The sequence below is a fragment of the Falco peregrinus genome, chromosome 8 (genome assembly GCF_023634155.1).
Source record: "Falco peregrinus isolate bFalPer1 chromosome 8, bFalPer1.pri, whole genome shotgun sequence".
NCBI lineage: Eukaryota > Metazoa > Chordata > Aves > Falconiformes > Falconidae > Falco > Falco peregrinus.
Genome location: NC_073728.1, coordinates 6,792,726 through 6,808,802, shown reverse-complemented (window position 1 = coordinate 6,808,802; position 16,077 = coordinate 6,792,726).

The window sequence follows — 16,077 nt, the reverse complement described above, 5'->3', positions numbered from 1 at the left end:
GAAGGCAGAGCCCCTCAAGGGTTCCTACAAAGGAGCTTTCTTAGCTTGTACCTGCTTTACCTGTTTCCTGAGAGTTTGCCCAGGTCATGTGGTGGAGAGAGCCCAGCCTGGGGACCTTTGTCCACTGCCTTCGGTGAAGAGCTGAGGTTTGCAAGGTTGAAGAAGGGGGCAGCTGAGCTTGCATGTGAGTCTGGTGTGCAGTCTGGTTTGGGCACTAGTCTCTGGCTCCTGCCAGCCCTGCCTGTAGGAAGCCCTCTGCTCAGGGAGATTTGAGCTGCTTCTAGGTGATGCTTATCCCTCGGCAACAAAAATTTCCTCTGTGTACAATTGCTTTTGGTTCAGCGCTGCTGTCCCATCTGATCCTGGGGACTGCCACTTGCAGGATGTGTAGCCTAGAAGAGCTGAAGGTGAAGGCATCGTTGGGATGGTGAGCAGCCAGGATTGCAGCCACTGCACCGCAGCAACACTCATAGCCTTTGGAATGTTAAGTGCACAGCACCCATCTTCCAGCTCCTGCCATGGACGTGCCTGCAGCCCCACAAGTACCTGGAGAGCACTTTCCAAAGTGCTGGAGAGGTTGGTGGGCTGGGCCATGCAGTGGGCACAGCTGCTGCCTGTCCAGGTCATGAGCGTCGTCCCTTCATTGTGGGAGCATCTGTGGCCAGCTCCAGTGGGTGATGCCACCCGGTCATCAAGGTGGGTTGTGGATTTGTACACCCTGGGGATGTGGCATTTCAGAGGGCTAGTGGGACAGCTTGTGACTTCTCTCTAGAGAAAGCAGACTTCTTGTGCCACTTCTGTCCTTTGGGAATCAACAGGCATGTGGAGAGAGGTGATAGGTGGGATAGTGAGAAGCCAGGAGGTTAAAATCAGCTGATATACTGAATATTTAAATCTCAGTAGGTTTGGAGAGCTAGTACCCAGGGGTATTAAAAGAATCAGCTGAGTCTCTGATCTGATGATCTGAGTATCTGCTGATTTTAAAGGAATGGGGGGAAAAGCAAATATTCTGCCAGTATTTAGAAAGAATCAGGTGGGATAACTAGAGACCAGCAGGTCAGATCAGGTGGGTTTATATGGACCAGGGCAAATTCTCCAGAAGGGCAGCTGGTTGCTTTAAAGTGAAAAGCTTGCTCTTATTGTACAGTGTGGTCTTCATGCAAAATAATATTTGGGTGGGTTTTTTGGTTGTTTTGTTTTGTTTTTCCAGTTAAAAAAAAAATAATCAGAAACAAGTTTGAAATTAACTGAGATATTTGATGGAGAAGGATGAGCGTGTGGTTACAACAGACTTCTGTAAAAGCTTTTTGCTCAACCAGCATGACCTGATTTAAGAAGGTATCTGCAATATGCAGAACTAGAAGCTTCCTCTGGGCCAGGCCAGGAAAGCTCTCTTTCATAGAGGAGTTTGAGATGTGAGCTTTGCTTGGGTTGGGGGTAAAAGTGCCAAGTTTTCTATGAGGTAGTCATGCAGCCTTGCATATATAGTTATACAGAGATCTATCAAAATATAAAATGTATGTATTTATAAATTTATAAAATGTCTATATAATATAAAGTGTCTTTTAAGATAAACCAGCTGATGCTTTTCCCCTCTGATGTTTTTTATAAAATCTGGAAGTCAGAAAAACCACAGGTTTGGTTTGCTGAATATTAAATTTCAGAACATTCCCACCCCCACCTGGCACCTGCTTTTCCATAACAAGGCAGTATTGCAACTTTTCTTAAGTCTGATGGAGACAGGCTGGGAGAATTAGATCTTTTACAGTTTCTGTGCCCTGCTCTGCTTTTTCTCTCTTTTCTTTCCTAGGGAGTTGGCTATGGACAGCACCACACATGCTGGCGGGGATGGAGGGACGGCCACTCTCAGCACTGTGGCACAGGCACCAAAGCATCCTTGCAGCTGCAGGTCACTGAATTCCAATGGTCCATTGAATACCAAGTGTTGAGAACAACCTGACTGCTAGCAAACTTTCTCCTTGAGCCAGGTCCTGGACGTACAGGCAATCATACCATTGCCAAATACCCTGACTGATTTCTCCTCTTCCTTACCACTTGTCTCCACAGCCCCAAGGGCTTTCCAGCAGCCAAAGTGAGCTAGGGAGAACTTTGGCACCAGGGTGCTGTGATTTCCTTGACCACAGTGTCAATTTGCCCAGTGCTGTGTTTCCCTGAGGTCTGTGGAGCAAAAGCAATCATCTCTGCAGTGGGAGGTGCCCTGCAGCAGGTGCCCTCTGCTCTCCAAGGAGCCTGGCACATCCATAATTCATGCCCGTCCTCCCACCAGCTGCTGCTTGTCCTCCCCAGGGCTTTACGGCAATGACTTGCAACACACAGGACCAGCCCGGGGAGCCTGGCTGGAGCAAAACCTCCCACGTGAGCTGCAGCAAAGGAGAAGCCACCGTTCGGCATCCCGGCATCTGCAGCCTGCCCTGAGCCGTGGCAGTAGGAAAGGGGGGTCAGGCAGGTGGGCTGTTACGCTCTTGTTTGCAAACTTGGAGTGAGCTCTGTCTCGTGGGGTGTGTTCATCCCTGAAGAGCTAGATGAGCCTGAGGAAAGTGTGAGAAAAGAGTATGAAGAGATTTGGGGATGCTTATGTAGCTCTGGGCTTGGATCCACCCAGGAAAGAGCAGGAAGAGCTGTGGTGCCTCCTGGCAGCAGGGTAAGACTTTTCTGGGTGGTCTTGCTCCAACTGTACTAGGGAGGTGAAAACCCTACACCTGGCACTCTGCTCAGCCTACACCCTCCTAGCCCTACTGCCTCCGTGGCCCAAGCCTGCTGGTGACTGTTTGGTGCGGTTGTGAGCAGCCAAAACCACGTGACTTACATGTGGATCCAAGAGAACTTATTGTTAGTCAAGTTAATGTTTGAACAGCCCAAGCAAAGGTTTATTTAGGTTCAGTTGTGGTCTGAGTGCCTTGCCGGCACTGATGAGATGCAGCACCTTGCAGGGGGAGATGGAGGTCAGCAGCAAGGAGGGGCTGAGCCTGGGTGAGCCCCATTGCCCTCTCAAGGAATAGCCCCTGGTATCCTCTCACCCCAACAGGGGATGTGGTTGACCTGGGAACAATGGTGAGAGTGTCAGGGCTCTGTTCAAGCCCTGCTGGATTATCACTGGGGAGGGAGCAGATTTAGCACTTTTAATGGCATGTGCACAAGGGAGGAGGAGAGCAAAGGGGATTTACTTTTTTCCTCTGCGTCTTCCTCCCTTGCCTTCATGCCCACCGTTTTCCCAAGCTGCAGCAAATGCCAGCCAGGGCAGGGGTCTGCGAGTCACAGCCTGCAGCAAAAGGAGGCTCCTGGCTTGAGCCAGCTGGGAGAGGTAACGTCTGCTGCTGCCTGCATCCATGCAGCTGAAAGCACTGGTCCCCAGACGGCATCACAGAGGCCAGGAGCAGATGTCTCCCAGGGCCCCAAAGCAGCGGAGAACAAGGTAAATATTTCTATAAAAGCTCAGCCTGGTGTTTGCCCACACCACGTACGTGCACCATCCATTATACATAGGGGCTGGAGCCATGGGCAGCAGAGCAGAATGCTTTCTGATGGTTCATGCATTAAATAGAGATGAAGGAGGATGTAGGGAGGTGGTGTTCATTCACGCCTGGCCCGTGTCCTCTTCGTTGGCTGCAGCTTGATGCCAGAGGTGTGCTGAGCTCCTGTGGCAGGTGAGAGGAGAGCTGTGGACCAGGAGGAGAGAGGAGAGCCGACACCTGGGACGGTGGGTGTGAAGTTAACTAGTGTGTTCCTGGAGAACAGCTGAGGCACCTTTCACTTTGGTTTAAATAATTAAAAAAACAACTTAGACAAAGTAAAAAGACTCTCCTAATATGCGGGCACTTCAGAACATCTGAACGTGCAATGCTTTGTACCCAATACTGAGCTGAGTGGCCAGCCGTGTACACAGCCCTCTGTGGCCGTGATTTTCCTGTATGATGGCATACCAGTCTGCCCAAAGACAGACATTTGTGTGTCCTTTTGGTAGGTCCAAAGACTTTCCAAGCCTGACTGCTGATACAAAGAATGATGGAGCACATCAGCCATCATCCTGGAAGGAATGACCAGCTCACGGCTAGGAGGTACTTTTGAATAATGGGATTGTTGTTGTTGTTGTTATTGTTGTTGTCATTGCTGCTGTATTATTATTATATTACCATCATCATTATTATTATTTTCTGGACCTAGGAAAGTTAGATTTGGATGGGCTGAAACTTTCCATGTTTGATATATGTGTGCGCCACAAAAAATAATCTTAACTCTAATATGAAATCTTTCTAAAGGAAATGTTTTCAGCTCCTCTGTTTAATTATTTCTTGCTGAAACTTACTTCAATTTACTTAATGGGGTTTAGAAAGCTGAAGTCAAAACTCACCACTCTGTTTAACCTACAGTGAAACATTCTTTTCGACCCAGAGCATATTAGCTCTCATTTTATATTTCTTACCTTCTGCAAAGTTTGAAGGGACTTTAATTTTAGGTGGGCAGGAGGAACACCTACATGGGAGCGATTTAAATCACCAGAGGTGCCTGGGGACCAGCAACAGTGTGTCCAAGACAGGCAAGGACCCGACCTGCTGACATACCTGTAATGAAAGATGGCAACAGGGTGAAGTCATCCTCTCCTGTGCCAGTCTTGCTCACCAGTGCAACACCAGTAGACTGGGGAGGCCAAGAAGGAGCACCTATCCTTCTCCAGCATTGATTCATGGAGGAGCACTGTCATTGCTCTTGCTTGGCTAATGTGCAGCTGTGATGGGATGGTTCCTCAGGAGCATAAGCTTTGGCATCTGCAGACTCACCCCTTTTCCTGAGGGAGGTGAGGGGGGCTGCATTACTTTGTTCATTTGGACACACCCCCCCAGCATCACTGTGGCTGTGTCTGTTGGATCTCTTCTCCTGAGACTTTGCTGTTTCCGGAATGAACAGAATTAGCTTTATGCTAAACTCTAGCTAGCATCTGCTGATGTTGGAGTCACCGATGCCTGATTACTTTAACACTGTTTGTTGGCTACAACCGTGTGTTACTGTTCTCACCCCTTCTCCTGACATGCGGGCAGTCTGTTGTTGTTCTGCAACTGTGAGAAGCTCCTGCTTTTGCTAACAGATGTACTGCTGTTGTTACGTTGCTGATGTCTCCCACATGTCTTTCCACTGAGCAGAGAGGTGTTCCAGGGCTGTTTGGTGTCATGGTGTCCCATGTTTGCTTTGAATCCCGTCCCTGCCCCCCCCTCCACCAAATCATTAATTCCCTTCTTCCTGGCCAGCTGTTAGCAGTGGTTGCTAAACCCTCAAACACATCTGAGAGGATTTCCAAACTGAACAGGTGGATCAAGTGTCATGTCTACCTTGCACAGTCCTCTGCATTGATGCTGGGCTCCATCCCCAGCTGTTCCAGCTATCTCTAGTGGTTTTGGCTCTCCGGGGGAGGAAACGGCTCTTGCAAACTTGCCCAAGAACAGTTTGTGTCTCTGTGCTTGCTGCCTTTTCACAGGACGGTTCACGCCAGAAAAACCCTTGGCTTGAGTATGAAATAGCATTAGTTTTATAATTCCCAGCCCAATCTGATGGTGGCCTGGCCACACACGGGAAAGGGAATTGCAGCTCTAGAGGGAGAAGAGAATCCATTTGCACATTGGCCCTCTGCAAAATCAATAGCTGGTATTACTTTGCAGAAAGCAGAGCCCAGCATTAAAGGATCTAGCAAACAAACAATGCGACATCTGCACACAAAGTGGAGGAGCTCAGAGGTGGAATGAGCTCTACATCAACCCTAGGGACAGAAGTGACACCAAACCTGTCATCTCTGCTTCTGGTGAGGCTGTCGCAGTGTGTAGTGTCTTTGGAAGATCCTTGCTTTTGCTCAGATCTTGTTGCCTTCCTGTGGGTAGAGTTATTTGAGCTAATTTGTGGAGCATAACAGACACATTGGGCTGGACTCTTCTGAGGTGCACTCTGAGTTACAGTGATCCCATGTGGTTCAGTTTACCCCCAAAGGGAGATCAGCAGCATTTTGCTGGGTCAGCTTTACCCCTGAATAGCAGCCTGTACAAGCTTCTCTCCCACACGTGGAGAAGGAGGAGATTTTATGGGTTTGACCCCGGGGATTTACAGATTTGATCCTGCCCTTCAAGTACTTGCCTGCAGTTAATTTCAAAGTTGTTTTCCCAAGGTGTTCATATGCCTGGTAGCAGTTGACTCAGGAATCTTTTTCCCAGTGCAGGCAGGAAAGGAGCACTCCTGGGAGTCTGGTGGGACATTGGATGGTGCAGCCTCTGGCAGCCAGAGAGCCTGGCAGGGAGAGGGGCCCTTCGGAGCATCCCCCCATGGGACATGGCACCTGAGGGAGAGCAGGAGGAGACTCAGGAAAAGCTCAGCGCTCTCTTTCTGCTCTGCAGGAATAAAGTTCCTGCAGTGAAGGAGGCTTTGAAGAAAGGTGGAAGGGAAGCCAGGCAAGACTGTGGCAAGCTCAGAGAGGAACAGGCCAAGCATTATACGTGTTGGCTGTGCCCCTGTGGAGGTAATCTCATAGTTATTTTAGACTCCAGCTGGGAAGCAGCCCTGATCCCAGCTTTTGTAATATCCTGCCAAGCCCATGCTCCAAATCTGCTTTCGCTGGCTCTGAGCAAGGCAGACTGCGTGGTGAGAAGCTGCCAGCATCAATCGAGGTGAAAGACCTTTGCACTGCTCCATGCTGCTAGGTGTGCATTTGTGCTTTGCTGCCCATCTCAGAGCTCCTGGGAAAAGGCTGTGAGACCTTGGTCTTTTTTTTTTTTCTATTATATGCAGATTCAAACACAAAACCAGAGCAGTTGGATCCATGCCTCCTGATGCTGAGGAGTTCCTTACTCCCCAAAACTATCCTGCACCAACATGGGAGCACTCTCTCATGCAAGATGCTTCTTAGCAAGATTGTCAGCAAAACAGACAACATTTTAGGGCTTTCTTGTGCTAATAATAGATGTGTTGGAGCTGGTTCACTTTCTAAATCTGTGCAAACACAAGCAAAATCTAGACCCCTTGTCTCTAAGTGTTTCATTGAGTTCCTTAGCACACAAGCTCTTCAGAGGGGTCTGGCATCACTAAAGAAATGCAGACTGGATGGCATTTGGGCACCTTCTGCTTGTTTTTGGTCTGTGTCCTGCAAGTATGAGAAAGGTGCAAAGAAGCTCAAATCTGAGCTCCTCCCTGCTCATCAGCAGTGATGGCTGCTCCTTCAGCAGTATTTCTGTACCATCGTTAGGTCTGGAGTGCATTACAAGCTTGTGATGGGATTTCAGTTGCGTATTGTATCTCCTGGGTACATTGGCTACTTGTTTGAAGCATGCTTTGGGGTGTATTCAACCTCACCAGTTTCCTCAGTGATGTTCCTCAAGCAGCAAGACCAGGATGAATCAACTGCAACAGCTGCTGGTCTTCAGATGCCACAAGGATTTGAATCATTGCTGTTTCAACTAGGTCATGCTTTGATTTGGTGGGTTCTCAGAGCTGGATCAAGAAACACTTCTTTGAGTTTGGTTTTCTTTGTTTTCAGGATAAAAAGCAAAACTCATTTGATTTGGGGGGAAAGGGAGGACAGAAAGAATTTGGTTTATAGCTAGCTTTGCCTTCCTAACCAAGTTCTTTAAGCAAGATAATTCTCTACATCTCTTGAAATACATTAAGTGTGGCTCCAGGGGCCATTGTGGAGACCCAGCACTATAAAAATGCAGATTTCATGGAAAGCCTTATGCACTGTGACAGTTTAAAGTACCCCCAAAGGGTGTTCACTCAGGCAGAAGCACACTTTATTTGAAGCATATTATGAATGAGACAGGAGAACAATTTGTTTGCTGGAGATGGGCAGCAGATCAATTAAGCAGAGCAGAGGGCACAGAGCAAGTCAATTTGCAAAGGGCAAAACAGAGAGGAGGTGGCTACACCCTGTCTGGCTTCCAGGGTGTCCTTCTCCTCTCTGCTGAGATGAGGTTGAAGAGTCAGGCTTCAGGATCCCAAGAGTCTGTGGCTTGTGGCGTGCTTGGATGCATGTAGAGACTCACCTGCCCTGAGGAAGAGGTGCATGGTTGTGTGATGAGGTGACCAAGCAGTGGGCACCCTTCCAGGGGCATTGGAGCATCCCCTTGGCTCTGCTCTTCCTCCTGATTATCCTGATCATTTGGGCTGGGGGGGCATTTCTCGATGTGTTTTGACAGTTGCTGTGCTGTGAGTCAGCTGCTACAGTCCACAACCTGCTTTCCAGGTGGTAACAGCTCACTTACATGCAGATAATGGTATGCCCTAAATACTGGGAAACCAAACTCTATTAATCTATGGGAAAGGAAAAGGGGGGGGGGGGGGCGGGCGGGCAGCAGAGGCTGACTGCATGGGATTTTAATTTATCTTCTTTTTGAGGGCAACTGACTTCCCTTTGCTAAGGTAGAAGGCAAAGTGCTCAGAACTACAAAACTGGATGCCAAGACCAGATTTTTTTTAAATAGGAAAAGGAAACATCAGAAATTCTCCATCTGAAAAATAAATGATTTTTTTTTTTTCAGAGCTTAGCTGAAAGTGGCGAGGAAAAAAAGCAAGACGATGGTCTTTCTGTCCAGCTGTTTAAAACTCATTGGGTGTGTATGTTTTTCTGCTGGCTTTCTATGTGGAAGGAATGGGATCTGCGTGAGTTAACATCAGTATGACCTCAAGGACCAAAAGCATCCTTCTGAATTTCAAGAAACAATGAATCTAGCTGAGTGCTCATAAGTTAATCAGAATACAGAATAGATGGAAAACCATTTCACTGTCCAGTGAATGTTGTGTGATGTAGAATGGACTAGGAGCTCTTCATGTATGGGCAACATGAACATCACTGCTCAGTCAGGAACAGATGACCCAAGATGACCAAAGGGATATTCCATACTATATGATGTCATGCTCAGCAATAAAAGCTCAGGGAAAGGAGGAGGAAGGGAGGACATTTGTGGTTGTGGTATTTGTCTTCCCAAGCAACTGTTATGCTAAGGCCCTTCTTTCTAGGCAGTGGCTGGGTATCTGCCTGCCAATGGGAAGTACAGATTGAATTGCTCTTATCACTTTGCTTATGCATACAGCTTTTGGTTTTGCTGCCAAGCTTTTATTACCCAACCCACAAGTCTCCTCACCTTCCTTCTATTTTCCTCCTATCCTGCAAAGAGGGAAGTGAGCAAAAGGCTGGGTAAGTGTTTGGCTGCTGGCAGGGGTCAACCCACCACACCTAGGTTCTCCACTTGGTTTGATGTTCTGGTGTTGTCTCCCATGGAGGGATTATATGACTAAGTGTCCCTAGAAATATAGTATCCACTGCTAAGCCTGTTGCTTTCCACAAGTGAAATGCATGCTGGCTTGAGAGATGCTTCATGTGTGTTGAGGATGTCATGTCATTAGGAACCATAGAATTACCACAATTCTATGAACCAGGAAAAATGTGGGCTTTCAAACAGTCCTGCTTTGTGTCACTGAGTCTGTGAGCCAGAAGAGCTGCCTTGGCTCTTATGAGCCACTCCAAGGATCTGCTTCCTGGGATCTGAGCTGACAGTCTGCCTGGAGGAGCCCAGCCTACAAGGGATCTGCTTGGGCAATGCAGGGTTTGCTCTCCATCCCGATGGTATTTCCCCTCTCCTTAAGGGCAGGACTTGCTTTGGTGCTAAGGATTCTTCCAGGACAGACTCAGAGCGATACGCATGGCATAGGCTGATGAAGGTATCTTTTCCCATGCTTAATTACAGCTGAGATCTTCTGCTGTCTGGTTAAAAACAGCATAGTGCAAGGCCTGGTGCTGTTGCTTGTCAAGTGCTTGTGCAGTTGCTAAAACTGGCCCCTTATTAGCTGCTGTGTCCTAGCCTTTGTGTATTGCGTTATGCAAGATCAGCCCCGTGGTGAGCTCAGAGCTGTATGAATGCAGCATACTGCCATCCCGTGTCATTCGGTGCAGTCTCTGTAATAAGTACAGCCGTTCTGCTGCTCCGTATCTTCAAGGACCCATCTGGGGGGGAACTGAAGGCTTCATTCAACATGAAAAAGGGTCCTCAGTTTCCTCCTGTGGCACCAGCCTCTAAAAAGAAACTGCTCACAATTTTGAGAAAGCCCGCGGGGCTCTCTTGAAAGGACAGCTATTCCTACTCCATGAGAGTGCAAGTCCCTCCGCTGATGTGATAACATAGCCATCATCTTATGCTTTTGTCTATATTTGGTTTGGCTACACTGAAATTTCAGTCCCTTAAATTCCTGCCGTCACCCCCAGTGAGTGAGCACCCCCAGCCTCAGTGACTGGTTTTGAGCTGGCAGCTGGAGGGGCTTTAACCTTTGGTCTCCTGATCTGCACCAGGATCTCTGTGGACAAGACTTCCAATATTTTCAACCATCTACTTAATATGTACCCCCCAAACACTCTGCTGAGTCAGCCAAAAACTCCTTCAGAAGCAATGAGAGAGAAACCTGCTTATAACCTTCTGGGGTCCTTGGCTTTTCCCACAGGCTTCCCTTCCGTACAGGGACGTCATCGAAAGCAGCAGTCTTTCAATTGACTGTCAAAAAGACAAGGCTTCAGCTCAGTCCTGAAATGCGAAGAGCACAGCAGCTCTAGCAACAGCCTTTCCTCTGTGCAAGTAAACTAGCTATCACTTAACGAGCTACAGCATTTAATGAACTGTGACATGGGCAAGTCTTTTTGCCTATACTAAACCCTGGGCAAACAGCTGCCAGAGGCAATTACAAACTCTGGTTTTTATGAATAACCTTGTCAGCAGGCTGGTTGTTCTGCTTGCTTGGGTTTTATTGCAGTCTGTCCTGAAACACAGTGACGTTGATGGCAGCAATGCCAGACGTTGCCCTCCGAGGTGGGGGAGATGGAAAGGGAGCCTGAGCCTGCTGCCAGGCACTGCAGAGCAGGCAGGCCAGCGCAGGGTGCCTTGGGCCATCACAGTCCCCACCTGGCCAGGTACATGGGGACACCACGGGGAGCCTCCTCGTTTAGTTGTGCTGTGTATTGCTCTAGCCTCGAACCTGTCTGCATGGTGCCTCTGGCCTCACTTCTACCCAAGCACCACAACCAGGGGATGGGGGGCTGTCCCGCAGCCATGAACCACCTCACGGCCAGCCCCTCCCTGGTCTCAGAGGGATTTTATCCTCTTAAGGAGTGTGATGAGGTGGTGCTGCAGGACATGAGATTCATCCTCTGCCTGCTGACAGCAGAGCCATACTCCAGCAGAGTGTGGAGGGAAGGGAGAGAAACCCACACAGCGTAGAAAAGGGAGAGGTGGCTGTGGCATGACAGACCCCATCAGTAAAATGCATTCAGCAAATATCCTAATGAAACAGATTGTTTCATTACAAAACATCTAGCTGAAAAAAGCTCTGCACCCAGAGCAGAGCCAAATGGACTCGACCTTCTGATAATTTTACAGCAGGCTAGGTGTGACTGTGGCTTCTATCAAGCATCTCTTTATTTTCTCTCCTCCCATTGTCTAACCCATTGGGAAAGAGCACGTCTGATGGCCCTGAAATGAGCAGTTCTCTCAGAGATTTCAGGCCGTGTTGCTTCCTTGCTAACCTTCTTTACTTGCTTCCAGGCAGCACAGTGCTAAGTTAAACTCAGCAGCTCTCCAAATACAAGTAATTTGATGACAAATGTATGAATACAGAGGATTATTTGCCCTACAGACTGTATCCCTTGGAGGTCCTTGGAAGCAGGACATGCACTGACAAACCAGTTATCTTCTCGGACATCAGCCACATCCAGTGCACACATGGAAACCAGGTTGAGCTGCTTGCATTTTATACACCGAAGATGAGCATGCAGGATCTGCCTGCAGGCAGGTCCCTAGCTCTGTCAGACAGACCACAGACTATTCAGATGTCAGCTGGCACGAAGAACAAGACAGTCACAAAGCTTATCCATGCAGGTTCAAAGGTCAGGGCTGCATCTTGGTAACCTCCTACAGGAACACGGCAGAGAGCTCCCAGGTGCCAACACAGCAAGACCTTTGCTGTTAGACAGTCATTGAAGTGTCCCCTGCGGTGCACCGGTGCTGACTCGCCTATTAACAAGCAAGCACTGAATCAAACACTTAAAATTTTCTTTGTTTCTTCAAACCTAATGAAAAGTTAGGCTTCACCGTAGCTGAACGTGCTCTGTTGTGACTTTCTGAACCTTTTGCTCCCATTTGACCTGATATTGATATAATTGTGTGGCTGTGGTACTTCAAGATCTGCTTGGATTTTATGGGAATTAAGCATTTTGGTGCTTTTGAACTGTAGTCTGGGGGAAAGCTTGTTCTGGGGATGGCAGGTACATATTTTCTCTCCCTTTGCCATATCTGTTTAGCAGGGAAAATTCTGATTTGCAACCAACACTTTGTGTCTGTGCTTGGAAGAGATCTATACACAGGACTGGCAGGGCTAGCCAACATTTTCCTTTAAAAAAACCTTCAGATAGGAAGCTGGGTTTCAAATGCAATAAATGTCAATGAAGAGCTTCTTGTTTCCAGGGTAAATGCTGACATTTTTGCCAAAAGTCAACATTTAAAACATGTTTTGTTTTTCAAAGGAAGCTGTTTTGGCTTTCTATCCAGAATTTTAAATTAATTTATGATCTCTTCTAGATCCTGTCCTCTACTCATTATATTCTTGCAAGCTACAGGCAAAGCTCTTTATGGGTTTTTATCCTTTGTTTCTGCAGAAGTGTTTCTCCCACCTCTGGGAAAGGTCCCAATGCTCTTTCTGTGTTTCCTAGAGTCTTTCTTTAATAGATGTGTTTGAAATCCTGAGTAATGAGCCTTTTTGCATTAGTAGTTAGAACTGAGTCCAAGTGATTTAAAACAAAAATTGCTGTGCTTCTCTGCCTTTCTGGAGTTGGGGTATCACTGCAGGAAGGCCGTTTCTGGAGGTATACATGTTTCTGGAGGTATACATGCAAGCATAAGGCATGGTGTACCTGTGCCCAGTGGTATACATGTTTCTGGAGTTATACACAGAAGCATAAGGCATAAGTGGTATACATACGTTTCCAGGTATACTTGTTTCTGGAGGTATACATGGAAGCATAAGGCATGGTGTACCTGTGCCCAGTAGGTTAATGAAATCTCTCATAGTCTATGAAATTTAGGCAAGGGTCTAAGAGAGCAACACAAGGGTTTGATACTGGTGGTTTGCTTTTTTCCCATGAGCTTTTGCCCTGAGGCAAAGCTCTTTCAGGCCCAAAACCTGACATCTCCCTGGGACTGTAGTCAAATCTCCAGGGTTAGATGCCAGACATATGGCTTGGCCGGAAAATCTCAGCAAAGGCCTTTACTGCCTGGGGTTCTTAATTGATTCGGTAGCACCTACCCCTCTGGAGCCATCTGTTTGGAAGTAGCCACCTTCTCCCTGATGTTGCTCTCGAAGAGCCTTGAATCTTTTGGCAGACTCATGAATAAAACATTGCTGCTTCATGAAGCATAGGAGCTATTCTTCAAAGGCCCCATACGGGGAAATTGGATGCATATGGCTTTGCCGGATCTTTAAGATCACAGCCAGAAGGGGCACCTCTAAGCATCACAAGTGTGAACACTGTAGCCCAGTGCTGGTTATGGGGACGCTAGATGCAGGACCTGGGAGAAATGAAACTAGATGGATCAATGTGTGTTGGCCGGCATGTGCCATTGCAGGTCAAACATAGCAACTGTGAATTGCTGCAGTGCAATCCAGTGTAACAAGGGCCCCCGCATGCAGGCAGAGGCCATAACCTAAATTACAGGCAGAGCTGAACTCCAGATTCAGCAAAAGAAAAAGACAGGGACAAGGAGAGGACAAAGGCTCTTCCTGTGCTTCCCAGAGGAACATCATGGAGAGGAGAAGCAGTGAGGGTTAGGGAAAGCCTAGGTATCTGGATAAACTGCTGCAGCCATGTGGCTGAGCTGGAGATTGGCACTCCTACCGCCTAGCTCAGGCACTGAAGATCCAGGGCTAAGCTTCAATAGCTGGGGCTGTGAGTGGAGGCCCCACTGGAGGGGCTGGTCAGGGCCATCAAGGCTTATTAGTGCCCTCAGGGTCCTGACAGTTATGATGAGAGACTCCTCACCTGTCTCACTCCTGCTGTCTTGGGGTTAGCTGCCCTCTGATTCTGGTAGTTTTAGGTGAGGAGGGAGGATTGTGAGTGTGAATAGAGATATCGACTGATCTGATTTGCAGGGGACAGGGAGGAGCCTGCAAGTTTTAGCTGTTCAACCAACCCAAGCTGTTTCACTGAAATTGTTTCTGGTTTTGCAAAACTGGGTGCTTTAAAAACTTTCTGAGTTGGCCAGCCAAGACCAGAGCCAACCAGAACCATCAGTTACTTTGGAAAGCTGGCACCATAGTACCTTGGAAAATCCTGCACTCACCTGGCTGTGTGCAGGTCATAGCAAGAACAGCGCTGTGAGTCACACAGACAGTAAATGCAGTAAAAGATGTTCCCTTGTACTGCTCTTAATGCACGGTCCTATATGCTCATGCAGGTTTCCTCAGTTATTCTTGCTTGCCTTTATTACTGTTGCTATTAATTATTGAAAAAAGGAAGAGCCTGATTACATCAGGGCAAAGAGGTGAAGGAGAGCTCCAAGATACACACAGTCCTTCTCCCTTCTGTTTAAGGCTGACTTCAAAGAGAAGGTGGCCTTTCTCCAGCTCCAGTGTTCTCCTTACAGCCATGGCTGAGGAGCACCTTAAGAAGTGAACATGAGAGAAAACAGCACGTTGCCCTCTTGGAAAGAGGGGAATGACGTGAGCCATTCATGGCATCTTCCTCTGATTTGATGTGACAGCAGAGTGCTCTAAACACTGTCTCAGGAAGCCAAGTATAGGCAAAATGTCTGCTTCCATCTCCCCCAGCCCATCCCCTCCAGCTACAGCTGAGGTACGGCTGCAATTCATCAACTGCATTGTGTCTGGGAGAAGGATCTGTTCTCGAAACTGTCTCAGACAGCTGAAATGAACCCTAGTAACAGCTCAAAAAATAAGCAAACACTCACCTCACTCATGGGTCCCTTTTCTGACTGCTCAGTTCAGCAGAAGGAGCATCCCATGACTGCCTAAGCAGCCGCATCAGGAAGGGCATGAGGCCTTCCACAGAAGCTGGTATGGCCTCCTTGAGACAAGTCACGGGTTGTGATAACCATGAATACATTGTCTGTAACACAGACAAGGAACGTGTGTCCAAATGAACAAGTGCCCAGATGCTCATCTGACACCTTTTGTCTCAGGTGTACTAAAATCAGTAGATATGGTGGAGAATGTGTCCTCACAGAAGGAGATTTGCCACTCCACTGATTATTGAGACTGTGCTACCCAGCCTCTGCCCCAAAGACCTGTAGCCTTGGGTGACTTCTCTGTAAGTGGGCAGCCAAAGTCAAAGTGCATTGATGTCTGGCTCTTGCAGGTGGCTGTTGTGAGGAGGAGCTGGAGGAATCGGTGGCACTAGTTGGTATCTGTCAGAATGTAGAAGCTGTTGGTCTTCCCTGGAATGATTTTTCACGGAAGTGATTACCTGCAGCACAAAAATATTGTGAGCTGCTGAGTTTCACAAGTCAATTAAACTCGTACAGAGATACTTTCAAGTTTCCTTGTGTTCTTTTGGCTTTTTTCTTGCATTGTGGAAAAAAATAAGTCCAGTCTTTGGTGTTCAACACTGGTTGCTGTGTATTCAGCTGCTGCTAGCAGTTGATATCCAAACAAAACTAGATGCCTGCTGTGCAAAGAAATGTACAGCCATGAAGAGGAAGCTTCCCTGGTGAATAAGAAAGGAGACATTTCAGGGAGTGCAGAGGATGGGGATAACTCTGGGATGAGAACCTGTTCTGTGTCTCTGATTATGATGCCACCACCCTGAAGGTAAGAGAAGTGCTGGAAGCAGATGTGTTCTGCTAGTTTCTGCTGCCAGATGGACACTGGGCAGACTTGTTTCCATCTGTCCAGAAGACTTGGTCCAGGAATAATGGATGGCCATACATTGGCAAGGAATGGGCTCCAGCAAGACCAGAGTAGGATCCTCTAGCAGCAAAGTCTGAGTTTGTGAAATGGGCCATCTTTTCAGCAGATACCAAATTCGGCACATGC